Here is a 25283-nt window from a genome sequence, read left to right on the forward strand (position 1 = left end):
TTGACCTAAATAGTATTTCTTGCTCAGCACATATTTTTATAACTGAATAATACTTAAACTTACTCATGTTTATTTATGTACACATTTGCTTATTGATTCTCTTATTGATCCAATTATAAAACTAGAGTAACAATGCATGAACATATAAGCACCCAAATCAAATCTACCTATCTTGCTGATATCCATCAATAGAACCATTTAAAGCAGCAAATGTGGACTTTCATGAAGGACCTCAGAGTTCCAGAGATGTATTCACAGTCTACAACTCATATGCCACCAGTGGTCATCACTGATCCATAACTGGCCTCTGTTTCTCCTCTCATTTCTACATTGTCGTTGATTTAACTATCAATTCACTAACAATAATTAAAAACCCTATTACTCATAAAAATCCCAGGAACAGTCTGATGTTCCCCATGTGTATAAAGAACCATCTCACACAATACATTGATGTGTCTCCTCCAGTGATTACCCTCAGTTTTATGAAAGCATGATTTGATAGGCTGCTTCATATTAATTTCACTCATGCCATTGGTTACACTGGACTAATGTGATTCTATTTCACACTTTTTAACAATGCAGTGAGTAACCTTCCACAAACCACCCAAACCTCAAGAACTCTGACTTTTACTCACATTGTTCCTGGGTTGTAACACAGAGAAGTGACCAGTGAGCTGGTGATCATGGAAGATGGGTAAACTGCCTTGACAGGCTCCATTCTGAGGGCACAGAGCAGAGCAGAGGATAAAAATGACATTCTTCCAGCAATTCTTGCTTTCCCACTTATCTATTGTGTTGGACCTCAGAGCTCCAGACATGTATTCATTGTCTGACTCATACGCCACCAGTGGTCATCATCCATCCAGGTTTGGCCCTCTTTCTTTCTAATAATTTCTATATTGTCTATTGGTTAATTCATTAAATTACTAGTAATTACTTCAAAGTCATTTGAAAAAAAATCCCAGAAAATTTTCACCTTTCCGAATCTGAATGGAATTATTCTACAATTTGTAGATATAATATGTATCTATCTGTCTCATTGACTATACTCAGTGTTTTATAATTAGTTGGATACCCCTTATCTCCCATTTCTGAAACTGGAATGAAGTGGTCATCTTTGACGGCATTATATGCTTTTTCAATAATACACTGAGTTCTCTTAAACAAAGCAACCAAACCAAAATAAGAATGACTATTACTCACATTGGTGTGCACACTCACTGCCAGTCATGATACAAACACAGCACGTGAACCTGGAGGAATCCTTAAATCAAGTAAAAGTCAAGCATTCTAAGGAATAAAAGACAGAAACAATAACCAAATTTAGACATTCTCACTAATGATCCTTTCTTCCTTTATTTAGTTATTCATTAAGGCAGAGAGTTGAATAAATACTCATTATTTTAACTTCTCGTAAGAAGATGAATAAATTTCAATCATGCCGATGAACTTCAACATGGATATTGTCTATAATGTATATTACCTTATCATAATAAATATGTACAATTTATCTTTGAACTAAACTAACTTTAATACGTAAAAATAGTATTTCTTATCACCTATTTTTATAACTAGGCGGTGTTTAATCTTACTCATCGTTATTTACTTATATATATGTTTATGAGTTCTTCATTGATCCATTCTAAAAGTAGAATGAAAACTCATAAACACAGAGAACACCTACATTGCTAACATCAACATAATCTTTTGAAATAAATCATATATATCACTGCCATCTATCAATGTAATCACTGGAAAGAATAAAATTTGACTTTTGTAATAGACCACAGAATTCCAGAGATGTGTTCGTCATTTATGACTGACACCATTAGGGTCATCAGTGATTTAGGATTGGTTGTCTTTTTCTCCATTAATGTTTGTTAACTCATAATATCACTAATAATTTTAATATTATTCTCCACAAAACCCAAGAACAGCCTCAACATTCCTAATGCATATAGAGAATCATTCAGACATTAATATATCCATTGCACTAACTAACATCCAGTTAACGGAATACTTTGTTTAACCCCCTTATCTAGCACTGGTATTCTTTTGGCCATCATTGTATGTACTGTACATTGAATATTACGTTAAATAATCTCAAACAAACCACCCAAACCAAGACAAGAAGTCTGACTATTACTCACACAGGTCTGGTGGTCCTGCTGGGTAAGTGGAGCCCCTGACCTCAGAGGACCCCTCCAATCCACATGGTCCATCCATTCTGAGGAGTGCAGACCAGAGAGATGACAACAAAATTCAGATGTTTTCCTTATTGGTCCCTGCTTTTCACCTACCTATGGTCATTTTGTTGATCATTCTGAGTTTCCTTTTCTGCCCAAAAAATGAACAATTCTGGACCTGTCACTGAGACAGACCATAAATATTGTCCATAATTTGCTTCCTATGTCTCTATTAGCCAAAAAGTGACAAACATTACCATTTATTTCTCAGGACTTCACTGGTTTTAATAAACATTAATAGTATCTCTTGCCTTACCAAATTTTCATAGCAACAGTGTTTCATGATTCTTCATGAAAGAATCAATATAGATTCTTTCATGGATCAAATTATAAAAGTAGAATGATAATCCATAAACTTAAAATAAAAAACAAATACAACCCATACTCCTGCTATTTCTAGAGGTAATCGGTCAGATTTTTTTGTGTGTGTGTATAAAGGACCTCAGAGTTCCAGACACGTTTTCATCACGTACAACTCATATGCCACCAGTGGTCATCATTGACCCAGATTGGCCTGTTTTTTTTTCCAATCATCTCTATAGAATTTATTAATGATTATTAATAATTCGTTAAGTCACAACTAATAGCTTTAAACCTTATGTTTCTAAAACCCCCAAACAGCCTTATTATTCCTAATATGTTACAAAAATATTCTTTTTTTTTTAAAAACACGGAGCGTTTGAATCAAGGCCTCATGATTATTCGCAAGCACTCTACCACTTGAGCCACACCCACAGCCCTTTTCCACTTTTAGTTATTTTTTGGATAGGATTTAAAATCCAAGGGGCAGCCTTGGACCATAAGCCCCTTACTTCTGCCTCCCATGAAGTTGGGATTATAGACATGAGCCACTATGCACAGCTTATTAAAAATATTCTAATATATATAGGGGTCAGTAATAATATAGTGTTTTATGTGTATACATTGTTAATACCTCAAATCACCCCATATTCGTCACTATAATATAGTTGACTATCTTAGTCATCAAAGTATTACTTCATATCAATACATTAGACATTCATATGGCTGACCTTTGAATCATCCAAACAGAGAAAAGTAGAATATTACTCACATTGGTCTCTCTGCTCCCAAGACACTGAAGCAACCATTGAGCTGATGACCGTGGATAAGAAATCCCTTAAGTCAGCGTAAGTATGTTCACTCTGAGCAGTACAGAGAAGAGCAGGTGAGGAAAAAGATCAAGACATTCTATTTATCCGTAGATTCCTCTGCCTACTTATATAGTAATTCTGTATTTAGAAATTTATAAATTTATGATCATATTTATTTTTCTCTTAACAAATTAAACATTCATGCAACTGGATCAGGTCAAACACAATTACTCATCACTTTGTTACCATATTAAGTCAAAGGCAAAATATACACTTGCCTGAGTATTATTCACTTGAATTTATGGCAGCATTATTTTCCTTATTATTTATTATAGCCATAAATAAGTTTCATTCTCCTCATCTTTTAATCATTTTATACTTACTAATTCCACATTGACTTGTTACAATATTTTTTTAAGAATTCAAAAATACAAATCTCAAAACAAGATTCTTCCATCTTGGGATCAACTCACCGGTGGTTCAAATAGCAGGAATGAACGTTCATACTAACATCGTCCCACATGTTCCTGACTGGCAGACATAACCACAGAGCTCATGCCGATGGAAGGATGCTGAGGTCAGCTCAAGGAGGCCAACTCTGAAAAGGACAAAGCAGAGCAGGAGACAGAAAATTAAGACCCTCCTCCTTGGATCTTTATTTGGCATTTCTCATTTGATAAATCATTATTTAGACTCTATTTCATTTTCTTTTAAGATAAAGTGATTAACTTTGAAATTGCTATCAACTCAGAACATTATCTTATAATTCATCTTTATTCATTCTGCATTATGCATAAAAATAATGATGAAAAACTAGATTATTCTATATCCCTCTGTAGGATTCCTCTAGACAGGTGGACAAGATTCCTTTGTATTGGACCTCAGAGTTTCAGATACATGGTACTCATCATCCTTGACTCATACGCCATCAGTTGTCATCATTGGTCCCAGAATGACCCACTCTTTCTTCATTTATTCCTAGATAGTTTATTGATTAATTCAGAAATTCACTAATAGTAATTTTAAGGCACTTGTGGTTTACAAAACACAAGAGTTTTAATATCATTAATAAATGTATAGAATCATTTTCTGATTATTCTTTATTAAACACCCTCAGTTTTCATAAATGAATGAATTAATAGGAGACTTCATATCAACCCTATGTTTGTCACTGGACTTTAGGTGGCCTTCTTGAGTTATAGTAAACACTGTTTAATACCATCAGGAATGCCCTTAAACTAACCAGCAAAAGAACATTGACTACTGCTCACATCAATGTCCAAGCTGCTAAGGAACAGATGTGACCATGGAGTACATGACCATGAAGGAATGCTCATATCAACATGAGCCAGTCTGTTCTGAAAAAAAGATGCTGATGAAAACTTTGAGACTTTATGTCCCTTGATCAGTACATTACATCTTTCATTGTGTTGGTCATTTAGGTAATCTGTTAATCTAGAGTATAGCATTTCATCTTCGCTCAAGAAAACAAACAACTTCAAATTTATCTCAGACACAGAACATGGACATTGTTCTAATTTATACTGTCCATGTCATCATTGGCCAAGGAGGTGACAGTCTTGTACTGCCAACTTCTCATTGGCTTCCATGTTTCCCATGATTTATTTACATATTTGTTCATAGATTCTTTCATTAATCCTGTTATAACAAGAGAATGAAATGCATGAAAACAAAGGCCAGATTGCATTTATGTTGGATCTCAGAGCTCCAAACATGTATTATTCATCATCCATGACTCATTCGCTGGAAGCTGTCGTCATTGGTCCAGAGAAGGTCCCCTTTTCCTTCATTCATTTCCAAGTTAATTATGATTTATTCAGTAATTATCAACTTAAAACCTTATTATTCAAAAAATCCATGAAAGACCTAAAATCCCCAAAATGTATCCAGAATCCTTCTCTAATAGATCTCCTTCATTAACTGCACTTAGTATTTCATATATACATCAATATAATATTCCATATCAATCCCCTACTTACATTAGGCTACAGTTCACCTTGTTAATGATATAGAGAACACATGTCGCTCTTATCTATAGCACCATTTTCCATAGTTTCAGATTAGCCATGCTTAATCATAGTCCAAAAACATTAAATGAAAAATTTCCAGAAAAAAATAAAGTTTTAAATAATTTTTATTTCAGTATATTATAATAATTGTTCCATTTTATTATCAGTTATTACTGATAATTTCAAACTACCTCTAATTTATAATTGAACTCTATCATCAGTATGTATGTATAGAGAAATGTAAGCATATGCAGCTCTAGGAACCTTCTAGGAGTCTTGGAACACATCTCCCACTGATAAAGGAGGACTGTTGTACCCTTAAATAACCCAAGCAGATCAGTATAAGAATGTCAGCTATTACTGACATTGTTCTCCAGATCCAGATCCCCAAAACAGACATGCAACCATAGGGCTATGACCGAACAAGAACCCTCTAACAGCTGGAGTGTTTCCACTTTGAGGAGTATAAATCAAAGCAAATTATTTAAAAGTTGAGACATTCTCAATATTGATCCTTGCTTTTCACTTTCATGTAGTAAGTCTTTTAGGTCATCAATAATTTGCCATACATACTCTTCACACTATAAAATGAACAACTTTAAACATACTCCCAATGCAGAAATTAAACATGGCTTATAACTTAACATGCCTTACATCCTTTGTCAAAAAGGTAAACACTCATGTAACATTTATTTAAACTGGGTTCAGGGGTCTCATTAACACATTAATAGTTTTCTTCAATCACACAAGGAAAAAGTGTTTGTCTATTCATTATGATTGGTTGATTGATTGACTGATGCTTTCATTCATGCAAGAATAATGATGATGGTTCTCCCACCCACGTATAGGACTGTGTCAATGAGAAAGAAGGCCTTACATTTCCTAATCATTGGGCCTCAGAGCTCCAAACATAAAGAGTTCAACATTTATGATTCCCACACTACCAGTGGTCATCATTGAATGATGATTGGTCATCATTCTCTGTTGTCACCTAAATTTGTATATTGGTTTTTTAATTAAATTTAGTAATGAAAATGAGAATAAAATACAATAAAAATAATTCAGAGAAACCAAAGAGGAATCTTTATATCCCTAATCTGCTCATATAATTTATATCAATATCCTATTTATAAACATTGATATAATGTTTTGTACATCTCCTACTTACCAAGGCTACAATTGTACTCTCTAACTATATTTCACATTGTTTAATATACATTGAATTATCTTAGGTTAAAAAGGACGTTGAAATCAAGAAAAGCACTTTAACCATTTTTCCACATTAAACTCACCATTCTTAAGAAACTATAGAGTTCATGACCATGAAAGAAAGCTTACATCACACCTAGCACATCCATTCTGTGAGTAAAAAGCAGAGCAGATGATAAAAACAGTTAAAGACCTTGTGTCCATTGATTCATCTCTTTCAGTTAGCAATGTAGGTATTTATTACTTTTTTATTGCATGTGTGGGTGTATACACAGCTTAACAAAAAAGAACACTTTGATCTTGATATTAAACCAGAACAACAAAATTCATTCTTAATAGCCTATATGACATCTAGCTGAAGAGGTAATACTCTTTTTTTTTCATTTATTTTTAAATAGCCAGTATTTTAAAATTTAATAAATAATATTTCTTGCCTCAATATTGAAGAATGCCTCATCTACTTCCTTATATATTTATGTAGATTAGCTTAATAGATCTATAATTGACACATTAATAGTAAATCTAAATCTATAAAATGAGTACAAGCACATCATCTTTGAAAATTCCTGACATTTCTCTACAGGGTCAACTTCGATAGGGAAAATAATTATGTTGTGTGCTGGACCTCAGAGATTCAGACATATATTATCATTGTCTGTGACTCAAATGTCACTAATTGTCATCAATGGTCCATCACTGGGTCACCTTTTCTCCATTTATTCCTGTATGTTTATTAATTAAATTATTATTTCAATACTACCACTAGTAGAAATAATGCATGGTTTAGAAAAAACTAACAAAGCTTTGAATATCTTTAACATTTGTCTATAAAATCATTATCAACATAAGACTATCTCTCTAATCAAAATCAACATGGTGCATTATACATTAAACAACACAACATTTTACATAATACTGAGAACTGTATTAATTTTTTATTAGTGTACTTCTTTTTAAATGTTCTTAATTTATAAAATGTACATATTTATGCTATACGATATTTTGAAATATATAATATGTACATTGTACAATGGCTAAATATAGCTAATTAACATATGCATACATTAATCATCATTTTTGTGATAAGAACACAGATCTACACTTTTCATTTTAAAAATGCAATCATGCATATTATGATTAGCTATAGTCAAAATCTGCATAGTAGATCTCTTGAGTTTATTCCTTCTAAGTTAATAATTTTAATACTGTTATGAATATATTCAAAAAAATGTTCAAAACCAAGAGAGAACTTTGACTATAAGTCCCCTGGAAAGGTGACTTTCTTAACTCAAAGGCAGCATAAATCCTGTTCACATGAGATGCTTACATCAACTCAGTCCATGCCTTCTACAGAGAATAAAACAGACCCACATTTTCTATCAACCATTAGTATTTTAGGCTTTTATGAACTTATAAAATTTATTTCCTCCTAATGAAATAAACTATACACTTGCAATTGACCAAGGTCAATGACTGATGATTAACTATCACTATCTACTTCATCCTTAGTTCAACTTATTGTCTATTCTAATTTGTTTTAATACTCACTACATATTTTAACAATAAACTATTTTCACCCTCTTCACCTGTTCATTTATTTCTTCATCTACCCTTGTTTCTTTTACAGAAATATTTTTAAAATTCATGAAGAAAATTTCAGATGTTTATTTATTTTCTTCTTAGTAAAATAAACTTTAAAAATACAATTGACCAACAGCAATGACTGACCATTACCTGTCACTGTCAACTTTAAGATATAATACATCTGGTCAATTTCTTATCTAACCTATATTCTTAAGACATATTAGCAAGTATCTAATATTTGTTTCCTTACCACATATTTTAATGTTTCACCTACTTCATCTTAATTCTATATACTTCTTTATTCATCCTGCCTTTGACTCTTTTACAATAATGTATTAAAATTCATGAAATAAAAGATAAGAAGATAAGAAATCAGATCCTACTATTCATGGACATCTGTACATAGGATAGGATGATGGGGGAGACTGTTGAGATTCCTTGCCATTGGACCTCAGAGTTCCAGACACACGGTGCTCATCATGAGTGACTCGTGCACCACCAGTAGTCATCATATGCCCTGGATTGGCCCCCTCTGTCTATTGCCATCTACATTGGTTTAATGATTAGCTCATGTGGAAAACACATAAATTGTAAAATACAATAATGGGTGTCCTAACATCCCTCACATCCACACACAGATTCAATTAGTCAGAGACTAAATATCTTTACTACTATCATCAGTCTTCCATTTAGGGAACTGTCCCTTTACTGCTTCTAACACTCTGATATTAAAATTGGGATGTTTAGAATTCTGTGACTTTAAAATACTTATTGTATTTATACACAGTGGAATTATATACAGCCATGAAGAAGAATGAAATCTTATCATTCGCAAGTAAATGGATGGAACTGGAGAACATCATCCTGAGTGAGGTTAGCCAGGCCCAGAAGACCAAAAATCATATGTTCTCCCTCATATGTGGACATTAGATCAAGGGCAAACACAACAAGGGGATTGGACTTTGATCACATGATAAGGTGAGTGCACACAAGGGAGGTATGAGACAGGTAGGTAGCCCAAAAAAACAAGATAGTATTTGATGTCTTCAGTGCAAAGGAAGTAATGCAGAAACTTTAAAGCAACAGAGGCCAATAGGAGAAGGGGACTAGGAACTAGAGAAAAGGTTAGTTCGAGAAGAATCAATTTAGAATGCAACACATATGTACATGGAAGCAATGCTAGGAATCTTCCTGTATAGCTATCCTTACCTCAACCAGCAAAAACCCTTGGTCTTTCCTATTATTGCTTATACTCTCTCTTCAACAAAATTAGAGATAATGGGAAAACAACTTTTACTTGGAAGCAAGGGGGTTAGGGGGAAAAGTAGGAGGTGAGAGGAAAGGGGGGAGTAATGTCCCAAACATTGTATGCACATATGAATAAAAGAAATAAAAAGTTAAAAAAGAGAAGCCTTAAAGAATTTATCTATAAAATAAAATACTAAAACCTTTCCAATGACTCCAACAAAGACAAGAACATTGACTATTTCTCACATCCACCACAGGCTCTAACACAGAGGTGCAAGCCATGGGCTAGTGACCACAGAAGAACATGTCAGTACACCTGAGAATGTCCAGGCTAAGGAGCACAGAGCAGAGAAGGTGATAAATAGGACAGCACTCCATGGACATTTGAGCTTTGTCTTTCATTTGGTCAGTTATGCAGGCAATCATTATTTGGAGAATATTCATTTCCTTTTCTTGTAAAGGGATCATCTTCAAACTTCACTGACCCAGAACGTAAATACTCTCTGTAATTTATACTGACTACATCATCCTTAGTTAAAACCTTAACGGTCATATGCCATTGACTTCTCTTTGGACATCATGTTTTAATATGGCAATGGGATTTCTTACCTCATCTTGCATTTGTATAATTGGACAATGCTTCTTCAATTTCACTCATTTTATCTTGACATGCTTATAGATCTCCTCTCGATCATGTTTATTTATCCAATTATAATAATAGAGTGAACTACACGAACATGAAGCCAGATCTCTTTGGGATGGACCTCAGAGATTCTGACACATGTTAATCAATGACTCATCTGCTGCCATCAGTGGCTATCACTGATCCAGGATTTGATCATTACTATACTGTCCATTGATATAATTGTTAAATTACTAAAAAGAATTGAAAAGCCAGTTATTCACAAAAATCCAGGAAACGATCTTAATGCTCCTAGTCTGTGTAAAGAACCATCTCATATCAATGTCCCCATTCAATGACTTGCCTCTGTGCTGGACACATTCATAACTCAATATACTATTTCATATTAATTCCATATGTGTCGTTGGTTACATTTGGCCTACATTTCACATTTGTTAATAATGTAGTGGAAAACCTTCAAGAAACCACAAAGCCATGACAAGCATGTTGACTACTACTCACATTGGTCCCAAGATGTAATATGAAGACATGACCAATGGGGTGGCAACCATCGATGAAGTGCAGATTCCCTCGAGAGTGTCTATTCTGAGGAGTACAGAGCAAAGCAGAAGATTAAAAAATGGCACATTCCTGCATCAATCCTTGCTTTTTCTACCTCTTTGTGCTGGACCTCAGAGTTCCAGACACGTGCTATTCATCAACCAAGACTCTCACGCTGGCAGTTGTCAAAGAAGGGCCCACCTCATTTATTTCTACATATTTGTTTACTTGTACTAGCATCAACATTAATTTTTCAGTTCTGGATTATTATTTTAACTCTAGACATTTATGGTGTATAGCATGTAGTACTTCATAATGAAATCAGTGCATAGCTTTGCTTGAATCCTTTATTTAAACTTTCAGTTAATATAAGCAATCACACATATTTCTGTGGTTCAGTTTGTTATTTCAATACATGCACATAAAACGTACTGATCAAATCAGAGTTATGGACATTTCCCTATACTTATCATCTTTGTATTTGGAGCCCTGGGTTCTTACAGTTATTTATAAAATATGTAATAGGTTGTTGTGAATTATGATCATGATTGATTTATTAATTAAATATTATTTGTAAAAGTCTGTGATTTATAAACATCCAAAAATATGTATACAGAATGATGCTCATATGAATGTATACAATTCATTATTATCCTCCACTCTTTGTATATGCATTGCTCAGTATAAAGATTCATATTAATCCAATCATGCTAGTTATAGGGGTCTTGTGGGATTACATTTTATAATTTTCAAACATATACAAACCACCACAAACAAGACAAGACAGATAACTGTTACTCACATTGACCTCCAGGATCCTACTATAGATGCAGCAGGTACTTGATGACAGAGAATTCCTAAGGCGGTTCATGTAGGTCCACTGGGAGGAGTACAAGACAGAACATATGATGAAAAATAAAAGAAAACAAGACTGAGATAATCTCTCCAGTGACTCTTGGATTTCACTGTTCATTTGGAAAGTCATTTAGGCATTTATTAACTATTAAACTATATTTTCTTATCTATTTAAAAAAATTCAAAATTGCCACATACCTAGAACATGAAAATTGTCTGAAACTTCTTCTACCTATGTCAGCCTGCCCAAAGTGGGGAAAAGTCATAGAACATTATCTCAAATGAGACTTCAGTGTTTCCCGTTATACATTAATAGTGTTTCTTAACTCACCACCCAGTTTTGTAACTAAACTATTCTTCACTGACTGATTCATTTTACTTCGGTCTAACTATAGAGGAGGATTCAAAATTTATGAACACAAAGATCAAGATCCTTAGATATTCCTAATAAGTTCTAGAGGGTTCCTTCAGCAAAAACTAGAGTATATCTATCATATGTTGGACTTCAAAGTCCAGGTACATTTTATTCTTTCTCTGTGACTTATGTGTCACTCATGTGTTTTTCATGTGTTTCTACATTTACATTGCAAAGACATTAATTGATGTATACTAATAAAATACAACCAGGATTCACAAAATCCTAAGAACATGATGCTTAAAAAATATAACATGTCTATGGAATCCTTTTGGACACTACTACAACTCTTTCAGTAATTAACTTCTTTGTGGTTCACAATCAACAAATAAACATAATGTTCCAGATCCTATTTATTATTAGGCCATGGTTTATTATGATCAATTTAAATTTTTTTATTCATTTATTCATATGTGCATACATTGTTGGGGCCATTTTCCCCCTGACCCCCGAGCCCTTTCCCTCTCCCCCCCTCCTCACTTCCAGGCAGGACCTGGCAATTTTTAATACTGTGAATACCTTCAATCAATTATAGGAAGGAGGACAAAAATTCTGGATGTTACTCTTAGTGATCTTTTTCTCAATACAAGGGTATGATGGGAAGTCTCAAACAAGGCAGAACTCTTATGTGAGTTTGGTTGCAGCCATTCTGAAGAGTGAGAAGCAAAGAAAATCATAAAAGAAATCACTAAGATATCCATTCCATGCTCTGTATCTTTAATCATGTATTCACATTATCATTTTGGCTTTTATTAAGTTATGAAAATATTTATTAATTTTTCTCTTAATAAAATCAACTTCAAGTTTGCAACAGATCAATTATTGACTATTACCTATCAATATCTAGCTCAACCTTAGTAGAAGATGAAATATACTGAATCAACTTATCACCTATGCCAATTTATGTTAATATTAATTTCTGCCCCACATATTTTCATAACAAACAATGCTTCATACTCTTAGTCTCTGATCACATATACATTTTATAATTCATCCATCCTTGATTCTTTTATAGTAATATTTTTTAAATTCACAAAGAAAAAGATCAGAACTAGGATTCTTCTATATCCTGACATTTGAACATAGGATCCCTTCACAAAGGGGTCAGATTGAGATTCCATTTGGTTTGGACCTCAGAGTTTCAGACACATGGTGCTCATCATATATGACTCACACGCCATCATTTGTCATCATTGGTCCCAGATTGGCCCTCTTCCACCTCATACTGATACAGAGTTTTCTACTGACCAACTAATTCACAAAAATATACCTATGAATTACAAAGTACAAGAATATCCATGAAGACCTCTAAAATACATGTAAGGATAAATTTCATCAGAGACTAAATTCCTCCATGTCCATCCTCAATGTTTCACGTATGAAACAATGCTTCTATCAATCTGATATTAAAATTGGCAAATTTGGGCATTTATGATATTAGAAAACAATTTTTAAAAAGACATTAAATGCGGTTTTAAATGAACTCCAACAGGGACAACAATACTAACTGTTACTCACATCTGTCCCAGGCTCTAACACAGAGATGCATGTCATGGGTTGGCAGCCCCTAAAAAACATGTCAGTCCTGTTGGAAGCATCCAGGCTGAGGAGCACAAAACAGAAAAAATGATAAATAAGATAACCCTCCATGGATCTTTCCACTTCATCTTTTATTTGGACATTCATAATGGAAATCTTTATTTGGAAATATTTATTTCCGTCTGAAATAAATGACTGTGACCTTCCCCCAAAACAACGATTATCTACAATTCAAACTGCCTAAACAATTCTTGGAGAAAGTTAACGATTTTGGAAATCTCTTTGAAATCCCAGTGTATTTAATGTATATCACTAGTATTTCTTGCCTAATTACTTATTTTTATACTTGGACAATGCTTAGCCAATTTGATCTTGATATGTTTATATATTTCTTCTTGATTTGTTTACTGATCCAATTATAATAATAGCTGAAATACATAAGCATGAAGCCAGATCTCCTTGGAATGGAACTCAGAGTTCCAGACATCTATTCATCATCTATAACTCACATGCCACCGGTGGTCATCATCAATCCAGGATGGTATCATTACTACACTACACTGTCTATTCCTATAATCAGTAATGCAATCTAGAACCCCATCATTCACAAAAATCCCAGAAAAGCCTGATGTTCCTCATCTATATAAAGAACCATCTCATACCAATGTGTCTCCTGCAATGACTAGTCTCAGTGTTTCACACATGCAAAATTCAATACACTACTTTATATTAACTCCATGTCATTGATTACACTTGGTCTAATGGGATTATATTTCATACTTTTAGCAATACTGTGAAAGACCTTCAAGAAACAAATCATGACAGGACGTTGACTTCCACTCACACTGATCAACCGGCAACTATGGAACATATGCCAATCCCCATGGAGCTTCCATTCTGAGCAATATAGAACAAAGAAAGGGATAAAAATGATACCTTCTCCAGCAATCCTTGCTTTTCCACCTATCATTGTGCTGGACCTCAGAGTTCCAGACACGAAATATTCATCATCCCAGACTCATACGCCGGCAGCTGTCATTATTGGTCCATGAACAGTCCACCCCCTTCATGCTTATCTACTGTGCTTACTAATGAGTTAATTCACCAATAATTTCTAAAAGCTATGGTTCACAAACACCCAACAGCAACATGGCTATCTGTGGTTTGTGTCCAGAATGACACTGATTTTAATAATCCTCTGATTTTATACATACATTTTTCATTTAATCCCAAATTTATACTGCAAAAGTGGGTCTTAAGTGATTATATTCCATGATTGTAGAATATAAAGTAAATTGCCCTAAAATACCCACATGAGCGAGACCAGAACAATGAGTATTACTCATACTGAATTCTGGGCTCCTAAGAGAGATTAACCAAAGTGCTGACCATAAAGAATTCTGACATCAGCTCATAGGGCTCCATGGGGAGGAGCATGGAGAAGAACAGATCATAAGAATAAAGAACATAAAAATGGAGGGCTTCTCACCACTGACCCTTAGCTTATGCCTCTGATTTAGAAAATTATTCATGTAATCATTAACTCAGAATGTCTGTTCTTGTGTCTTAGGAAAACAAAACCAAAACTGCCACATGCCTAGAACGTGAACATTCTCTGAAACACATTCTACCTAGATAGCACTTAGCTAAAGAGTCATAAAACATTTATTTCAAATTGGACTTCAGTGTTTTCATAACACGTTAAGTGTTCTTTGACACACTTTCAAATTAGAAACATTCATTAGTTGGTTGATTGATCAACCGTGCTTTAATTGAACAAATTATAATGACAGAAACAAAACCTTTGAATGTGAAGGCTAGGACCAGGTTACTTGAATAATCCAAAAACTGTCTACAGGATGTCTTCTACTGAGAAAATGGACTAATTACTTTCAAGCTAGACACTAATATTTGTACAAGTTTTATTCATATTACAAAACTGATTCAAGATCAACCATCATCATTGGTCTATGTTTTACCCTAATTTTCATTCTTTTCAACACTAGTTTTCATTGTATTCATGTATAAAGGAAACACACAATGCAAAAAAACCTAAGAACATGCTTGCTTGACGTTTCTGACATCTGTGTATAGAAGGCCCCTTTTCCACGTCATACTATGTACATCTCATCATTAGACCTCAGTGTGGCTCACGGTCAATTAAGCAACATGGTGGTCCTCCTTATAGAATTTGGCTGTTGTTAACTTCCTTTTAATGAGCTTAAATTAATTGCACAAAAGGGTTTCATTGTGGTATCTCTATACATGCATACAATGGACTTTGACAAATTCTGTCCCCTCTGTTACACTTTCTTAACCCTCCTTCCTTCTCCCCATCTTTTGAAACAGTATTTAGTAGGTTTCATTATGCTAGTTTCATTATAGATATATATATACACACACACACATACATACATGTATGTATAATGTACTTCAATAATATTCATTCCTATCATCTCTCTTTTCCCCTTCCTCCCTCTGGCCGGTCTCCCCACCAAACAGTCTCATTTTGAAAACATATCTTATCATCATCACTGACATTGTCATCCTCATTTTACTTCTAGATTCCACATATAAGCAATACCATGTAATATTCATCTTTTTTGAGCTTGGCTTATCTCAATGGTGATCTCTAGTTCCATCCATTTTCTTACAAACAACATAATTTCATTCTGATTTATGGAAGAATAATATTACACTGTGTATATCTATCACATTTTTCTTTATCTATTTATCAGTTGTTGGGCACCTGGGCTGATTCCATAGCGTGGTTATTGTGAGTAGAGCTGCAGTCAGCAGGGGTGTGCAGTGTCTCTATTACATTTACTTACATTCCTTCAGATCTACGCCCAGCAGTGGTATAGAGGGTGATATTGAACCTCAACACTAAATTCTCTCGTAACTGCAGTAATTTATATCCCCAAAAACAATGTATAAGAATTCTTTATCCCCCCGTATCCTTGCCAGCTTCTGTGGTTTGTTGTCTTGATAACAGCCATTCTGACTGAGGTGAGATGCAATCTCAGTGCAGTTTCGATTTGCATTTCCTTATGGGTAACGATGTTAGATGTTTCTTTATGTAATTATTGACAATTTGTGTTTTTTCTTTTGAAATCATTTATTAACTTTATTATTTGGGTTTTTTGTGTTTAATTATATGAGGTTTTATATATACTCTGTATATTATTCCTTTGTCCAATGAATAGCTTCCAAAGTTTTTCTACCAGTCTGTGGACCGTTTCTTCACTCTGTTGTTTCTGTGGAATTGCAGAAGCTTTTTAATCTGATGTAATCCCATTGGTCAATTCTTGCTCTTATTTCCCAAGCAACTGAAATCCTATTGAAAAATTCCTTGCCAGTGGCTATGTTTCCAAGTGTTTTGTATGTTTTCAAATTTTGGGGTCTTACATTAAGATTTTTAATCCACTTAAACTGATTTCTGTATAGGGTGACAGATGAGGGTGTAATTTCAGCCTTCCACATATAGATATCCAGTTTTGTCCATACCATTTGTTGAAGAGGCTGTCCTTCCTCCAATGTTTGTGTTCAGCTCCTTTGTGCTAAATTTAAATTGCTACTGGCTGAATAGTGTTCAATTGTGTATCTTCCACATTGCCTTTATCAATTCATCTGCTGATAAGATGCTTAGTTTGGTCCCCCCAACTCAGCAATAGTGAATAATGATGCAGAAGACAGTGCAGCTGTCTCTTTGACATCCTGGTACCATCTTCGTGGCATCTACTCCCAGGAGTGGGTTTGGTGGATCATAGGTAGTTCTGTTTTGGATTTTTTGAGGAACCTCCATATTTTTTTCCATAATGGCTGCTGTCATAAATCACCTCCCCACCAGTGGTGTACAAACATAATCCCTTCTTCACACCTTCACTGACATTTGTTATCTTTTGTGTTTTTGTTAATACCCATACTTACTGGAGCAAAGTGATTTCTCATTGTGATTTTGAATTAGATTTCCCTACTGATTAGGGATGGTGACCATTTTTTTTTCATATAGATTTTGGCCATTTGTATGTATTCCTTTGATAAATGTCTGTTAAGGGAGATAGGTGTAATGGTGTATGCCCATAATCCCAGCTACTTGGGAGATGCAGATAGGGGGAGCATGGTCAGATCATGGCTCAAGTGGACCATGAGTTCAAGTTCCAGCATCAGAAACAGAGGAGGGAGGGGGGAAGAGATATGCCTGTTCAGGTCTGTTGTAGACTTTTTATTCCAACGTTTGTCATTTGTTTGTTGTTTCTGTTCTGTAGTTTTTTGCTACTGAGTCCTCTGAGTTCCTTATATATTGCATGTATGAACACCTTGAGAGATACTATGCAGATCATTATGTTAAAAGAAATAAGCATTGAAAGGCAAGAACCAATGATCTCAGTCATGTGGAATATAAAAAAGTTGAATTCATAGAAATTAATGGAGTTGGAGAGAAGAGTGGTGAAGGACGGATGAGGAAAGGTTGACCCATGGGTATGAACTTCCAGTTAAATTGTACCAAGAAGTTCTGGCATGTAACATATAGTAAAAGTAACTATAGAAAACCACCATGTACTATGTATCTTAAAAAATTATAAAGATATTAAATATTTGTGTTCAAATAATGAAAAAATGATGATGACTAAGGACACAGATATGTTTGACCTGATGAAAACACTATACAATGTATAGCTATACCGAAATATCATATTACCTCACTATAATGTACACTTAGTTTTTATGGATAATGAAGTTTCTTTATTTCTTTCTTAATCTGCTATTAAACCTATCAATAAAAATTCATTTTATTTACAGTTTTCAAAAATAAGTAAATAATAAAGAGTTTGTTAATACTGTCAATACCTGTAATCAGGTACACAAGAAGGACAAGAATATTGATTACTCACAGTGGCCTTGGTACAAAGGCAATGAATTCAAAGGCTCCATCACAGCAGAATTCTTATGTCAATTTGGTGCAGCCATTCTGAAGAGTATAAAGCAGAGAAGGGTGTAAAAACATTGAGACATTCTCTCTACCTGTCTATACTTTTGATCATTCATTAGAACAGACTTATAGGCTTTTACTGGTTTATGGTAATGTTTATTTATTTTCCACTTAACAGAATACTTGCTTTTGACCAAAAGCAAAGACTGACCATTACTTACCTCTGTCTATCTCAGCTTTAGTGCAAAATGTAATGCAGTTGAACAATTTATCTATTTCAATTTTTTAAATCTATAACCTCGGGTTTTTGGTTTTATTTGTATTGACATATATTAAATTGTATATAGTAAGGGGTTTTCATATACTATATTAGCTTCTTAATAGATACTAAGAATATTTTGTGCTTATTAGTATTAATTCTTCACCTACTTCATCTATATGTTAAATATTTCTTTATTCATTCTGCCCTTGTTTCTTATACAATAATGTTTTAAATTCATGAACAAAAAGACCAGAAATAAGACCCTACTATATGCTAGGCATCTGTACATAGGATAGGATGAGAGGGGGACTGGTTAGATTCCCTGGCATTGGACCTCAGAGTTCCAGACACACAGTGCTCATTGTGAGTGACTCACACGCCACCAGTCATCATCATTGGTCCTGATTTGGCCCTCTCACTCTATTGCCATCTACATTGGCTTAATGATTAGTTCACATAGAAAACACCTAAACCAAAAAATACAAAAATAATGGGTGTTCTAAGATCCCTCCCATCCACACATAGATTCAATTAGTCAGAGACGAAATATCTTCTCAACTGTCATCAGTATTTCATTCAGGCAATGGCAACTATACTGCTTCTAACACACTGATGTTAAAATTGGAATATTTAGAATTCTGTGACTTTAAAATACTCAGTTTAATTGCTCATGTTTATATAAATTTTATTAATAATTCATATTTTAAATATGCGTTACTCAAGGAGATGCTGAAGCTTAACCCCACATTTGCACTGGTATCAGTGGGACTTATGAGATTATAATCACACTTTTTAAAAGCATTAGTAATTCCCCTCAACAAACCACCCAACCAACGACAACATGTACAACTCTCACTCACATGGGACGCTAGGCTGCTCAAAGAGATGCTCCTGAGTGCCTGGCCATGGAGAATTCCTACACCAACTCAAATGGTCCATTGGGAGCAGCAGAGAGAAGATTAAATGATAAAAACAAAGACAATAAAAACTAAAACATTCTCTCCTTTGACCCTTAGTTGCATCACTGATTTTGTAAGTGATTTCCACAATCATTAATTCATTGGCATAATATTTTATCTCATATGGAAACTAATTCAAATTGCCACATCTCCAGAAAATAAACATTGGGTGCAATATACAATCTCTATAACATCCTTAGCCAAATAGGGACGAGCAAGGGATTCATTCATTTCCAATGGGACTTCACTATTTTCATAAAATTAATATTGTTCCTTGACTCATTGTTTATTTTTGTAATTAAATAATACTACACTAATTGATTGATTGATCCTTTCACAGATCTAATGATAATGATAACCTCAAAATATGAATACAAAGCCAGAAAAATGATCAATGGATTTCCCTAAACCTGGCTACAAGGTACCTCTTACCATGAAAATAGACAACGTTACTTGCATATTGGGCTTTAGGGTCCAGACACATTTTATTCATGGTAAAGACTCAAACAACAACAGCCATAAAGATTTGTCCAAATTTTGCACTCCTTTTGTTCATTGGTTTATGCATTCTTCTAAGTTACTAATCATTATTAATAATCATTACTAATTATTTCACAAAAAGCCTAAGAACATTATACTTGACAAACTTCATATCTGTGTGTAGAACTCTTTCCACACTAACCTGTGTGCCTTTATTAATGGGCAACTATGTGGCTCATGATCAATAAATAAACACAATAATTCATAACATATATGCCATTCAGTAATGATAAATTTTCAATTTTAGTTCTTCAAGGAGCAATAGTATTCAAATATACCTTTTCCTTCTCCAGTCATCTGTTGGTAGATACATAGGATAGTTCCCCAATGTGGCAATAGTGAGTAGTGCAGCAGAAGACTGTGCACGTGTGTTTTTGATATCCTGGTACCATATTCTTTGCATCTTTGGATTTGTTGGAACATAGGGTAATACTATTTTTAAATTCTGAGGAGCCACCATACTATTTTTAATTATGGCTACACTCATTTATATTTACCTCAGTGGTGTACAAGGGAAAACTTTCTCCCCATCCTCTCCAGCACTTGTTATTCTGGTCTTTTTGACAATAGCCATTGATACTAGAGTGACAGGTATGATTTCCATTTTCCTGGTGATTAGTGGTTTTGACCTATTTGCATATACTTCATGACTTATTCGTATGACTTCCTTTGTGAAAGTTCTAACATTTAATGCCATTTTTCATTCCAATTGTTTATTTGTTTATTTTTGTTCTTACACAGGTACATGGGTGTTTTTTAGTTCATCATATTTTCTGGGTCTGAGCACTTTATCAGATTCTTTTCAACAATAAAAAAGAATGACAAGTTGTCATTTGTAATAACATGGAAGGAAAAGGAGACGCTTAAGTCGAGATAAATAATACAGTCACAGAAAGACAAGAGCCACTGATCTCAGAACAAGGAATATGAACACAATGCACTCATGGAAGTTGGAATGGACACTGGGGATGGTAGAGAGGGAGAAGGATGCAGAGAGGTTGATCAATGGCTCCTAAATTGTGATAAATAGGAGCATGGAGCTGCAGTAAGGTAGGCAAAAAGAAGTGACTACGGATAACAATCTAGAAACATTTATCTTAAAAACATAACAAAGGACACAGAACGTTTGAACAATCATGAAATGAGTTGATTGAACTGATATTTTAACATGATGGAAATTCTTTAAAATGTATACATATGTTAAAACACCACATGGCACTACATTGATTATACATTTTGTTACTATGAAAAGTTAAAATAATAAAGATATCTACTGATCTCTCCTTATGAACCTTTATTTAGCTTCCTCTATTCCTGCCTGAATTAAAATCATTGGTAAATTTCTGATTGCTTTTAAAATAAGAAAAATAATACAATCATAATAATCAGTGAATATCATCAATCATTTCCACAACGAAAATTAAAATTTTCAGTGCTATTCCCCTTGGTCACCACAGAAACAGAATGACACCATGTGGACTGTCATTCACAGCCTTCCCATTCCATTCAGACCCGCCATGATGAAGACAGTACAGCAAGAGCGAGAATGACGTTCTCTCCAGTCACTGAGATTCTCTAATATTCATTAGTGTAGTATTTTAGGCTTTCATTAACTTACGATATTTATTTTTGTTTTCAATAACCTTTAAACTTACAAGGGACCTAGACCAATTCTCCATTATTATATATCAATAGCTAGGTTTTCCTTAGTCTAAATTGTGACATGCTCAATAAAATATATAGTGATTCCAATTTCTTAAGGTACACTGGTGAGCTGGCTGTCATGATACACATTGACAGGACCAGCATTAGTGAAGGGAACAATGTAACAAAAAAGCAGAATCCACTACTTAAACTCATACTATGTATTTTAGTAATAGATAATTATTTAACTTCTTCAACCTACTCATTTATATTTATTTTAACCCTGCAGAAAATTGCTTACTAGTAAATTTTTTAATTAATGAATACAAAGATCCAAAACAAGACTCTTGTATACCTGGGCATGTGAATATAGAACCACACAAAAAATGGCCTGCTTAGATTCATTTGTGTTAGACCTCAGAATCGTGACTCCTTGTGCTCATCCTGTCTGACTTACTTGCCTCCAGTCATCACTGGTCCCGGAATAGTCCACCATCTCTATTGCCATCTATATCAGCGCATTGATTATTTAATAAAAGAAAATGAATAAATAACAAATCAAGAATAACATGCAATAAGATCCCTAAAATTCATTTAACAGATTCAGTTTCACAACCACAAATCCTGTAATTACAATTCCCATTGTTTCATATACAGGAAAATCACTCTAATACCTTCACAACCACCCTCACACACATCTACCATCTTTACTGGCTCATCCATCCATTCACCAATATTATTTCTACACCACTGTCATTTATGCTTTAGAGCCACCCAACTGAGATATATACTAACAATGATACTCCTATTAATATATAAATGTTATCAATAATTCTCAGATTTTATGAATGCATTAATCAAGGTGAACATGTACTCTAACCATTTATTTGCACTGGATTTAAAAGGTATAAAGGATTATATTTTACACGTTTTAAAAACACAGGGAATTACCCTCAAAAAAGCACCCAACCCAAGAAAATACGTATGACTCTCACTCACATGGGACACTAGGCTGCTCAGAGAGATGCTCTTCAGAGCTATTCCAGCTACCCCAGTGCATTGATTAATTAAGTGAGCAAAGCAAATACACAGAGAAATACAGGAAAAATATGCACTGAGATTCCTGACAGTTTTTTACAGGTTCAGTTAGTCAACGACAAAACCTTGTCATTACAAACCCCATGTTTTCACACATGGAACAAACAAGAAGATGCCTCCATTGAAGTGATACTAAGTTTGGCACGATTCAACTTGCTCGCTATCAGAAATGCCCTTTGGTAATACAGAAGATCCCTTCAAAGAACCACAGAAGAGACAGAAGGTTGACTGTTACTTAGAGTAGACTAAGGTTCAATCCAGATGGAAGAAGGAGGTAGTGATGAGGGAAGTACAGGTCAATCCCCTCCGGAGAGTCATTCTGAGGGGCACAGAGGAGGACACAGTACACAGAGGAGCACATGCACAATGTGTGAGCACAGATGAATTGGACTGAGGCGACATGTTGAACCTGATTTAAATTCTCTAAAATATGTATGTGTATGAAAACACCACATGACACTACATGGACTGGACACGCTTCATTACCATGTATCAATGAACGACTAGACATCTATTGATTTCTTTAAAGATCCTTCACTTCATTTTGCGCTTACTATGCTCTTTAGTACTGAATAATTATTTGACTTCTTCATGTCTACTTTTCTATAATTGTTCTGCAAACCTGAACAAAGGACCCCACCACAAAGGGCCTGCTTCGATGCCATTTTATTGGACCTCAGAATCCCAAAGCCTCGTGCTCATCTTTAGATCACATGCCCCCAGTCATCATTGGTCCTGGAATGGCCCTCCTTCTCTATTGCCGTCTATATCGGTGCATTGCTTAATTATTGAGGAATACAGGCAAATCACAAATCAAGAAGAAAATGCATTAAGATCCCCAACCTCCAGCTAATACACTCCATGTGTCAAGCACAAAGCGTGTCAGGACAATCCCCACTGTTTCACATACGGAAAAATTACTCTAATGCCTCTACCAATGAAAGGTACACGAACATTGGCGAGTGTGTACTTCATCGGTGGCATTAAGGCTCGGCACTATGACAGAAAAAGACTTTTTAAAAACGGAAAGAACAACAAAGGCAATGATGTTGACTAGTACTTACAGTGGACCAAGGTATAAGCTAGATGCAAAGAGGGAGACAGTGACAACAGGAGAATAGGTCAATCCCCTTGGCAGAGTCCATTCTGAGGAGTACAGAGCAGAGAAGAGGATAAAAATGACACATTCTCTCCAGCAATCCTTGCTTTTCCACCTATCATTGTGCTGGATCTCAGAGTTCCAGACACGAAATATTCATCATCCCAGACTCATACGCCGGCAGCTGTCATCATTGGTCCGTGAACGGCCCACCCCCTTCATGCTTATCTACGGTCTTTCCCGACTCATCCATCCATTCACCAATAACATTTCTAAACCACTGTGATTGAGGCTTTCGAACTGGGTCCCCTGAAACCTGTACCCACCATGATGCTCAGATCACTACATAACTTTGATAGTAATAAAACTCTCACGTTTTATACATGCGTTACTCAAGGACAAGATGCATCCGAACCCCACATCTGCACTGCTATCATTGGGACTTATCTGATGATTTTTCACACTTTTTAAAAGCAGAACCTCCCAAAACAGGACAAGATGTACGACTCTCACTCACATGGGACACTAGGCTGCTCAGAGAGATGCTCCGCAGAGTGCCTGGCCACGGAGAATTCCTACACCAGCTCAAATGGTCCATTGGGAGCAGCACAGAGAAGAGTAAAGGAAAAAATGGAAGACAATGATAACTAAGACATTCTCTGTTTTGACTCCTGAACTCATCACTGATTTTCTGCATCATTTCCACAATCACTAACTCATTTCTATAATATCTCATATGGAAACTAATTCAAATTCCCACATCCCCAGAAAATAAAGATTGTGTATAACAGACAATCTCCAAAACATCACGGGCGAACGACAATCAGGTAATTGAATCATTTCTGGTTCAGATTTTGGTTTCGTTTTTGCTCTTAAAATCATTATTTTACTACTGTATATATTCTAGCTACGAACACTGTCAGCTTCTGTTCAGCCATAAAAGACAATGACATGTCGTCACTTATAACAAAATGGGGGGAGGGGGGGAGTAACGAGATTCTGATTTCTTTTCTCAATAAAGGAGTCAGGAATACAAAGAAAATCACCACTGATCACTCTGATGTGCAATAGGAAAGCAAGGCGTTCATGGAAGTTGAGAATGGAGGCTGGGGAAGGGAGGCAAGGGAGGAATGCAGTGAGCCTGATCGGTGCCTCTAAGCGATGTTACATAGAAGGATGCAGCTGCGGTTGGGTTTGCGAAGCGCAGTGACTATAGATGTTGATCTTGAACCATTTATCTCCCACTGCTAAGAAAGGATGCAGAACCTTTGAGCAATGACAAGATGATAGTTGGTGAGGAGACATTTTTTAACCTTATGGAATTCGG

The 25283-nt window shown here is 34.9% G+C and overlaps 14 non-coding genes and 4 pseudogenes across 14 annotated transcripts; all 18 read right to left on the minus strand.

Moving 5' to 3' along the window:
• Positions 1-225: 225 nt before the first annotated feature.
• Positions 226-297, minus strand: LOC141422108 (small nucleolar RNA SNORD113/SNORD114 family). Its single transcript, XR_012446759.1, has one exon. It is a non-coding gene; the product is annotated as a small nucleolar RNA SNORD113/SNORD114 family (small nucleolar RNA).
• A 498-nt stretch (positions 298-795) lies between these two features.
• Positions 796-865, minus strand: LOC141422157 (small nucleolar RNA SNORD113/SNORD114 family; annotated as a pseudogene).
• A 914-nt stretch (positions 866-1779) lies between these two features.
• LOC141422221 (small nucleolar RNA SNORD113/SNORD114 family) lies at positions 1780-1848 on the minus strand (annotated as a pseudogene).
• An 833-nt stretch (positions 1849-2681) lies between these two features.
• LOC141422137 (small nucleolar RNA SNORD113/SNORD114 family) lies at positions 2682-2753 on the minus strand. The gene has a single exon (XR_012446788.1). It is a non-coding gene; the product is annotated as a small nucleolar RNA SNORD113/SNORD114 family (small nucleolar RNA).
• A 1479-nt stretch (positions 2754-4232) lies between these two features.
• On the minus strand, positions 4233-4307 carry LOC141422101 (small nucleolar RNA SNORD113/SNORD114 family). Its single transcript, XR_012446753.1, has one exon. It is a non-coding gene; the product is annotated as a small nucleolar RNA SNORD113/SNORD114 family (small nucleolar RNA).
• Positions 4308-5071: 764 nt separating this feature from the next.
• LOC141422168 (small nucleolar RNA SNORD113/SNORD114 family) lies at positions 5072-5146 on the minus strand. Its single transcript, XR_012446814.1, has one exon. It is a non-coding gene; the product is annotated as a small nucleolar RNA SNORD113/SNORD114 family (small nucleolar RNA).
• Positions 5147-6277: 1131 nt separating this feature from the next.
• On the minus strand, positions 6278-6352 carry LOC141422174 (small nucleolar RNA SNORD113/SNORD114 family). Its single transcript, XR_012446818.1, has one exon. It is a non-coding gene; the product is annotated as a small nucleolar RNA SNORD113/SNORD114 family (small nucleolar RNA).
• An 864-nt stretch (positions 6353-7216) lies between these two features.
• On the minus strand, positions 7217-7290 carry LOC141422161 (small nucleolar RNA SNORD113/SNORD114 family). The gene has a single exon (XR_012446810.1). It is a non-coding gene; the product is annotated as a small nucleolar RNA SNORD113/SNORD114 family (small nucleolar RNA).
• A 1335-nt stretch (positions 7291-8625) lies between these two features.
• Positions 8626-8700, minus strand: LOC141422162 (small nucleolar RNA SNORD113/SNORD114 family). Its single transcript, XR_012446811.1, has one exon. It is a non-coding gene; the product is annotated as a small nucleolar RNA SNORD113/SNORD114 family (small nucleolar RNA).
• A 1487-nt stretch (positions 8701-10187) lies between these two features.
• LOC141422178 (small nucleolar RNA SNORD113/SNORD114 family) lies at positions 10188-10259 on the minus strand. Its single transcript, XR_012446821.1, has one exon. It is a non-coding gene; the product is annotated as a small nucleolar RNA SNORD113/SNORD114 family (small nucleolar RNA).
• A 477-nt stretch (positions 10260-10736) lies between these two features.
• On the minus strand, positions 10737-10812 carry LOC141422175 (small nucleolar RNA SNORD113/SNORD114 family). Its single transcript, XR_012446819.1, has one exon. It is a non-coding gene; the product is annotated as a small nucleolar RNA SNORD113/SNORD114 family (small nucleolar RNA).
• Positions 10813-13008: 2196 nt separating this feature from the next.
• LOC141422103 (small nucleolar RNA SNORD113/SNORD114 family) lies at positions 13009-13083 on the minus strand. Its single transcript, XR_012446755.1, has one exon. It is a non-coding gene; the product is annotated as a small nucleolar RNA SNORD113/SNORD114 family (small nucleolar RNA).
• Positions 13084-13885: 802 nt separating this feature from the next.
• Positions 13886-13957, minus strand: LOC141422107 (small nucleolar RNA SNORD113/SNORD114 family). Its single transcript, XR_012446758.1, has one exon. It is a non-coding gene; the product is annotated as a small nucleolar RNA SNORD113/SNORD114 family (small nucleolar RNA).
• A 438-nt stretch (positions 13958-14395) lies between these two features.
• Positions 14396-14470, minus strand: LOC141422139 (small nucleolar RNA SNORD113/SNORD114 family). Its single transcript, XR_012446790.1, has one exon. It is a non-coding gene; the product is annotated as a small nucleolar RNA SNORD113/SNORD114 family (small nucleolar RNA).
• Positions 14471-18944: 4474 nt separating this feature from the next.
• Positions 18945-19019, minus strand: LOC141422109 (small nucleolar RNA SNORD113/SNORD114 family). Its single transcript, XR_012446760.1, has one exon. It is a non-coding gene; the product is annotated as a small nucleolar RNA SNORD113/SNORD114 family (small nucleolar RNA).
• Positions 19020-22169: 3150 nt separating this feature from the next.
• On the minus strand, positions 22170-22240 carry LOC141422219 (small nucleolar RNA SNORD113/SNORD114 family; annotated as a pseudogene).
• A 1286-nt stretch (positions 22241-23526) lies between these two features.
• Positions 23527-23594, minus strand: LOC141422183 (small nucleolar RNA SNORD113/SNORD114 family; annotated as a pseudogene).
• Positions 23595-24082: 488 nt separating this feature from the next.
• On the minus strand, positions 24083-24157 carry LOC141422155 (small nucleolar RNA SNORD113/SNORD114 family). The gene has a single exon (XR_012446806.1). It is a non-coding gene; the product is annotated as a small nucleolar RNA SNORD113/SNORD114 family (small nucleolar RNA).
• Positions 24158-25283: the final 1126 nt, after the last annotated feature.

The sequence above is a fragment of the Castor canadensis genome, chromosome 3 (assembly GCF_047511655.1).
Source record: "Castor canadensis chromosome 3, mCasCan1.hap1v2, whole genome shotgun sequence".
Taxonomy (NCBI): domain Eukaryota; kingdom Metazoa; phylum Chordata; class Mammalia; order Rodentia; family Castoridae; genus Castor; species Castor canadensis.